This window comes from Papaver somniferum, chromosome 2 (assembly GCF_003573695.1).
Source record: "Papaver somniferum cultivar HN1 chromosome 2, ASM357369v1, whole genome shotgun sequence".
NCBI lineage: Eukaryota > Viridiplantae > Streptophyta > Magnoliopsida > Ranunculales > Papaveraceae > Papaver > Papaver somniferum.
The window spans coordinates 53,338,791-53,346,361 of NC_039359.1; the positions used below are offsets into that span (position 1 = coordinate 53,338,791).

The window sequence follows — 7,571 nt, forward strand, 5'->3', positions numbered from 1 at the left end:
ATTAAGTAAAGATGCGTATAATAATGCATATCCCCAAAGCAATAAAAGGTAGGTTGGTACGCATAACCTATTCCTTAGACACCATTCGTAACCTTTGATGGTAGTATCTGCGAGACCATTGGGTATAAATATGATCCATATTGATCCTATTAAACATGCAATATTCATCAAGTCCTTTTGATATACATTCTCTAGCATTAACAAGGGTGGTGAGCCTTTGCACTTTGCATTGTGTAGTATGTGCTAGGAGTTTTACAAAAATTAAACGCATCATTTTTTGTGAGCAATAACTAATTCAATGCGTCGAATAATTCACCAGAGCCATAAATCACTTGACTGGTCCGCATTCTGCATGGATATATGTTCACTAACAACACTTTATTCTTTGAAAAATGAGTTATTTACCATTTTCACCTAAGTAAAACAGGATGGTCTTAATCATGTTTTACTAAAGAAAGATTTTGTAAGATGAGTGACGTGCTTTCTTACTCTAAAGCATAATGGGGAGAGGCAGTGCAAATATAGTAACTTTAGAAATCACTTATTGTGATAGATGCCATAACTTCGCATTCTATTAGTTCATTGTATTGTACACTCAAATGAAGTAATGCCAGTATAATTAGTACTTCAAAACGGAACATCGTGTCACAACCAATGTGCCTTATGTTTATGTCAAAGTCTTTACGAATCAATCACAATCATTTACAATTCAGTAACTCAAGTTCCAATGATTTACAATTCACTAGATTTACACATTAATTTTCTAAGGATATCCTTTCTTACACATTCATTAGGAATAGTTAATAGATGCAATCAACTTCATTCTCACTGTAAGTTTACAAAAAGGTAGGTAATAGTTCATGCATGGACATCCTTTGGTGTGATTAGCCCTTATTACATTCAGAGCTTAGACATTGAGTCGTGAGAGATTTAATAAGTGGTGTGGCCTTATTACGTAACAAAAGTCGAATTTAACTCAATTACTTTAAAGAGAATATATGTTACGTTTCATCCAGATATATCTCAAGTGCTTTAGAGAATTTATGTCTCGTGGTTTCACTCCATAAGTGCAAACATTGGATCTAGTTCAATTGAATAAAATAGTCAATTGGCCAGGCAAAGTTCTTGTTGCCATTAAAGTTGATGTGAAAATTGGTTGTTACCATATACTATGATACACACATTACATTGTCTATATCAACACTTATGACCAGGTGCATTTCCAACTCTTTCATTTATGATGGGAGGTAGAATTACATCTTAGCTTCATCCTGTAATCAGCTGATACTTGTACTTTGGTGTCATTACTGCTGGGAAAAAATGCATCTTTGTCTCATGATATATATGTCCCTTTTCACATGCTTTATATGAGTCATTACGTCTAACCCTTATTACTTCGGGGTTCTTTCCATTTTCAATTTTGCTACATTTAGCTTAATTTTAGAAATTTCTTTATCTCAATAAGCCAAGAGAATATCACTATACATACTATAAGAAAATGTGTCTCTTGCGACTAATTTTATCGACTGTCTAAAAAATTAGTCGTTGGTTTCCTGTAGCTACTCATGTTTGCGTCTGAAAAAAAAATAGTCACTACAGAATACTATACACTATTTTCTTGCAACAAAAAATCTACGTTAGTCGTTGGACGTATCGTACAACTTATTTGGAGCGACTACTTGGATACGCTTGAAGCCATTTATGTTCAGCCACAATGAATGCAACGACTAATTTTCTTTTAGTCGATAGTGTTATCTATCTACAAATTCCTTGCGACTGAAAATATCTACTAATCGCTGGAGCTATCTTACAACTTATTTTGGAGCAACTACATAAAAACGTCGGAATCTATTTTTGTGTAACAATAATTTTTGTAGTGACTGATTTCCTTCAATCACTAGTATTCTCTATCTACTATTTCCTTGCATCTGATAATTTATGTTAGTCACTGGAGCTAAATTAGAACCAACTTAGGTTGGACATTATTCACGTCCAGCAACAATAAGTCTAGCGACTGATTTCGTTTTTAGCTTTACATGTCAAGAAATATTCGTCTAGCTATATAATTCGTTCGACTTTGTTGAATATGCATGCTTAGAATTACATATATATGTCGATTCCAAAAATGACCCTCTTTATCGAATCGTATAATTGAATTAAATAAGACTAGTCTTCTATACCACATTTGAAGTTCGAATCGACATTGAGATTCATATTTATCGATTTCGATGATGTATCATGTTAAGTTTGAAGTCAGAACCCTCCCAGAGCTTCGTGCTTCATGGTTTATATGCCATTATACCACATTTGAAGTTCGAGTCGACACTGAGATTCAATATTTATTGATTTCGATGATGTATCATGCTAAGTTTGAAGTCAAACCCCTCCCGAAGCTTCGTGCTTCATAGTTTATATGCCATTATACCACATTTGAAGTTCGAATCGACACTGAGATTCATATTTATCCATTTCGATGATGTATCATGCTAACTTTGAAGTCAGAACCCTCCCGGAGCTTCGTGCTTCATGGTTTATATGCCACTATACCACGTTTGAAGTTCGAATCGACACTGAGATTCATATTTATCGATTTCGATGATGTGTCATGCTAAGTTTGAATTCAAAACCCTCCTGGAGCTTTGTGCTTCATAGTTTATATGCCATTATACCAAATTTGAAGTTCAAATCGACACTGAGATTCATATTTATCGATTTCGATGATGTATGATGCTAATCAGAACCCTCCCGAAGCTTCTTGGTTCATAGTTTTTATGCTTATTGAGTCTACGAGTGTGAACTAAAGCTACTTCATGACCTGTATGACCAATCAAAATTACTTCGTGACCTATGTGACTTGTCGAAATTGCTTGTCGAAATTCAAACCGAAAACACAAAGAAACACACCAATTATCAAATTCATTTTTCTTATTTTTCATCTTCATTCTTATATATTTTTTTGGATTTTTTATATCAGAATGTTGATAAAAATGTCCTAAATATATTAATATCTTTTGGAATTTTTTTTTATAAAACGGAAGACATGAGTTCGCATTAGCACAAAGAGAAACACACATACTTCTTAATCCGTATGATTATCCCAAAATACAATCCCAACCGTCAAATTCTTTTTCTCAATCCGTATGAGTGGATGAAACGAAATCTGGTCTATCCATCACTTTCATTTGGTTGTATCACCACACACTCTCTCAACCACTCAAACTCTAATTTCTGTATGTTTTTCTCTTTCTTTCTCTCCCATGTTCTTCCTCTTCTTCACATACGACCGTCGGTGCTCCATCACCACCGCTATTCTTCTCTCAATCATTTTCAGCATAGCAGAACGACTTGGTTTGGAATGAGCTTCTATCAATCATTTTCTTCTCAAATTTAGGGAAGCGAGAATAACAGCTGCTGCAGGATTTCAGTGAGATCCATGAATTCGGGGAACTGGTTGAAGATGAGGAAGAGATGGTGGTTGGTATGAAGGTCTGTTAGATGGGTTTGATGGACGAAGAAATTGAAGCAGAGAAGTTAGGGTTTCAAGGAATATAGAGATGGGTTTGTGTTTATGTTCAAGCTGAGGGGAAATCAAGGGATAATCTCAACGTGATAAATTTTCCAAACCCCAGACATAAAACAACTACAACAACAACAGACAATTATTTAACCCCGATCTGAAATCAGACGGAAAAAGGATACTCCTACATTTTTTAATTAGGGACAATCAAGTGGAGTCTTTCTTTAAATTTGTGTTGTAAATCATCGAAATTTGGTTATTGAATTTTGATTTGGTTGTGTTATCATGTCGAGAAAGATGCTAATCGATGGAGAAGTGAACATCTCTAACGAACAGGAATATGATTACGATCTGTTTGTGATTGGTGCTGGTAGTGGTGGTGTTCGTGCTTCTAGAACTTCAGCTGCTTAGGGAGCTAAGGTGAGTGATTTCAACTCTAAGCTGTTGTGTGAATTAATAATATTGTTGGATAATTGGTTGCAGTCTGAATTGTATAGTAGTATTTCTTCTTATTCAAGCCGGATGTTGTTGCTCTCTATATGCTTGTGAATATTTCCTTGAAATTATCTACAGGATTTCTCTATTTTAGGATTGAATTGTACTTTGGATAGTGGTGTTGCTTGTGTGAGATTATGTTTTGGTTTCCTCACTCTATTCTTGTTGTTTTTACGGAAAATGAGAGATCAGAGGGGATGAAATTGAGAGATAGAATAAAAAATGGTTGTCAAATTGATTCTACAACAATAATTAAAAGCTGGGTTTGGATTGGATTTGAGAGTATTGTGATAGAGACTCAATGGTGTTAATGGTGGTTGATTTTGCAGCTTTGAATGAAGATTTCTGGTGGATGATTGCAGGTGGAAATAGGAGCTTGTATTGCTGTGTTATTTTTGGCAGTATTGACAAAGTCTAGTTTGAATTAAGAGATGTTGGAGCTGTGTTCTGTTCTTAAAGGAGTTGCTTCCATGGTCACAATTGCTAGGTGGTCATTGAACTGATGCTGCAACAGATGGCTAGATGGCTGCAGTTTTGGTGTTAATACAGTGAATGGCTGATTGAGGCTTAGCTGGATTTTGGCAGTTAAGTTGCAGATAGAGCTGGCATAGCAGGTAGTTTTGGAGACTGTAAGTGGTGCTGCAGGCTAGATAAGGAACTGAACTGAATTATGTCAAGTATGGAACAAGTGGAGAAGCCATGAATAAGGCTGTGAAGACATTTGTTAGCAGGTATGAAGGGGAAGATTATGTGTGATGCTAGTCAATTTGATTTTAAGAGATTTTTATTGTTATATAGCCTTTTCATCAGTTTGATTTTATTTCTTATCATCAATATTTTCTTTCTTCTGCAGTCATTATGATGGGAAGAAGTAGAGGGGGATTGTCACAAAGATCTGGTGGGAGAGTTGATCCTTTGCAGAATTTTGTGTCAGAGAGAAGTGCAGTTGCAAGACAGAAGCCACCAACAAATGGTAATGAAATATATATACATTTGTCTGGGTCAATAAGCATAAAAACCCCATGTTTGACGCAAATTGAGCCAAGTACATATGGAAAGAGTTGCGCTAGGGTAATAGGACTCTTGTTATGTACTTTTTCTTTTCATTTCGGGTTCACTCTTCTTCTTTTTTTTTATGAAATCTTATAGTAATTTCTGTCACCTTTAGGACCATTACACGCTTGAACTCGATGTTGAGTTTGCTGCCATTGAAAAAGCATATGAGGACAGCCAATAAGAGTTACGGGGCAAGTTTGAGTAAACATTTCAGGGTGAAGTGTAAGCGTAATCTCCAAATTTCTTTAAAAAATCCTGCTGAAGGCTGAAAACTTGGAAAACTGGGCCAACCTGTGGAATTACTTGAGAGCACCGGAATTTCATGGTAATTATGTTTGGCTCTAATGAGAATTTAAGTTTTTCTAAAGTCTATAGTGGTTTACGTGTAATTCTGATTCTATATTCCTGTTTTTTCATAGGCAAGATCGAAGAGGGCCTGTTTTTTTTTCATAGGAAAGATCGAAGAGGGAAGACCAAATTTTTGGATCATTCTAATTTTGATAGAAGTTGAACTTTGTATTTTATTGTTCTAATTTGAATTGTTCACTATTTGTATTGATGCTGCGAACAGGAAGATATGAAGGATGAAACAGAGTAGGTCCAAATTCATCAAGTTAATGAATGTGGCTTTAAAGAATTTAGGTCAAGCTTCTCTGCCAAAGGATGCACTAGATCCAAATGTGAAACATAGGATGGAGGGCGACAACTTGAAGATGAGAATGATGCTTATAGCGAGGACGAGGAAAACGAGAGATATGGCGAAGAAGAAAATATGGTGGATGGTCAGTATTGGGAATGATGGGGAATTGGATGAGCATATAATGAAGCTAAAGAGGATGAGGAATGAATGGAAGTCTGACGGTACTTGTCTGGAGTTTTTTGCACAACATTTCTTAATTATTCACACATTTATATTCTGGATATGACCCGTATGTTAGATCTTCTTTTTTCTATATATATAATAGCTAGTTCTGACTTCTAAGTTTATAATCAGTGTTCGGATATAGTAGTATGAGCAATATATGGTAGTTTCTTGAAACCAAATATGAACATTCTAAAGTGTAGCTGCTCAACCTCTTAAGCTTTAACAAAAATGCAGTCGCTGACCCTCTCGTGCTATGACCTAAATGCAGTCGCTGGACTTCTTATGCTTCAATTGTGCTATAAACTAGATGTAGTAGCTCAACCTCTTGTTCTTCAACAATAATCTGATTCCTGGACCGCTTATGCTACAACCTAATTGTAGTCGCTGAATCTCTCGTGCTTCAAAAAATATGCAGCCGCTGCAGCTGTTGTTCCACCACTACTATGTAGTCGCTCAACCTCTTATGCTTCAACAAAAATGTTATCGCTGAACCTCTTGTACTACAACATAATCGTACTCGGTGAACCTGCTCTGCAATGTGATGAAGATTAGTCGCAGCACATGTTTGACTACACCCATGCGACTGAAACGCGCCAGTAACAAGAATTGTATAGTGATCAGGTATTATAGCCGCTGATGATTGTAGAAATGCATCTCTAGCGACAACAGTGTCGCTGCGAACCTCTTAGTCACATACTTTCTTGCGACACCGATGCAACTACAGAAATTTAGCCGTTGGAGGGCTGTAGAATTTAAAAGTGACATCTTGCGTCTGTATTGTGTTTGTCGGTAAAGGCCAGTTTTCTTGTAGTGGTACATGTCAACCAATTACTTTAGGTTGAATAGATTACTAAAGATAGTTATCTTGTTGTGATATGTCAACATATACTGGTTTGTTAGTATCGTGGATGAAGTAGAGAAATGTAAATTTTCTGACTCATATCATGTTTTGCGAGTTCTTCCACAAAATTTGGAATACATGTGATTTTATTTGCAACGTAGTTTTTGAAAATACCGACTTTTAATAGTCGCATAACATTTCAAATTTGGGAAGAAAATATCAAGTACACAATAATGGTGCTTAAGTACTTCTAGACCCCTTTTTCTATCTCCCTAAAACTTTTTTCTCTCCACCCCTCTCAGAACCCTAGCCTTCATTCCCTTCTCCTGCTCAGATCGGCTCTCTTGGAGCACATCTGAGCAGGATAAGATCAACCAACCATCAATCTTCATTTAATCTTCGACATATGCTTTGTTTCTAGTTGTTTTTTAAGATTTTTGGGTTGGAATCTGATTTTTTTTTTCAGATTCAAACACAACTTGAGTTAGATTTCGATATATTAGCACTGTTCTTCAGATTTATTTGCTACTTTAATCTCTTCTTTGATTTCAGGAAGAGTTGCAAAGTCTTTAGTTTCTGTTTTTTAGCTTTGGGTTTGCTTTCTCTAGGGTTCTTCTTTTAGGATATCTATTGTCCTGCTGTGGTAATTTTATAAGGGTTTGTTGATATTCCTATTTGGGAGTTGAAGATTCATCAAGTTTTTCTCAAAAATCTTGCTATTATGTTCACTCCAGCATTTGTTCTGGATCTTGTTTCAAAGGAGTTTTCAACAACACTCAATCAGCAACATCATAAAA

General features: G+C 35.8%; 1 long non-coding RNA gene across 4 annotated transcripts; it reads left to right on the forward strand.

Annotated features, from left to right (window-relative positions):
- Positions 1-3,219: 3,219 nt before the first annotated feature.
- Positions 3,220-6,831, forward strand: LOC113347657. 4 transcript variants are annotated; one of them, XR_003359159.1, is made up of 6 exons: positions 3,220-3,937; positions 4,342-4,743; positions 4,866-4,985; positions 5,181-5,393; positions 5,488-5,929; positions 6,202-6,831. It is a non-coding gene; the product is annotated as an uncharacterized LOC113347657 (long non-coding RNA). The 4 variants fall into 4 exon arrangements; XR_003359161.1 differs by lacking the exon at positions 6,202-6,831 and having other exon boundaries at positions 4,866-5,083; positions 5,488-6,103; XR_003359158.1 differs by lacking the exon at positions 6,202-6,831 and having other exon boundaries at positions 5,488-6,103.
- The last annotated feature ends 740 nt before the right edge of the window (positions 6,832-7,571 follow it).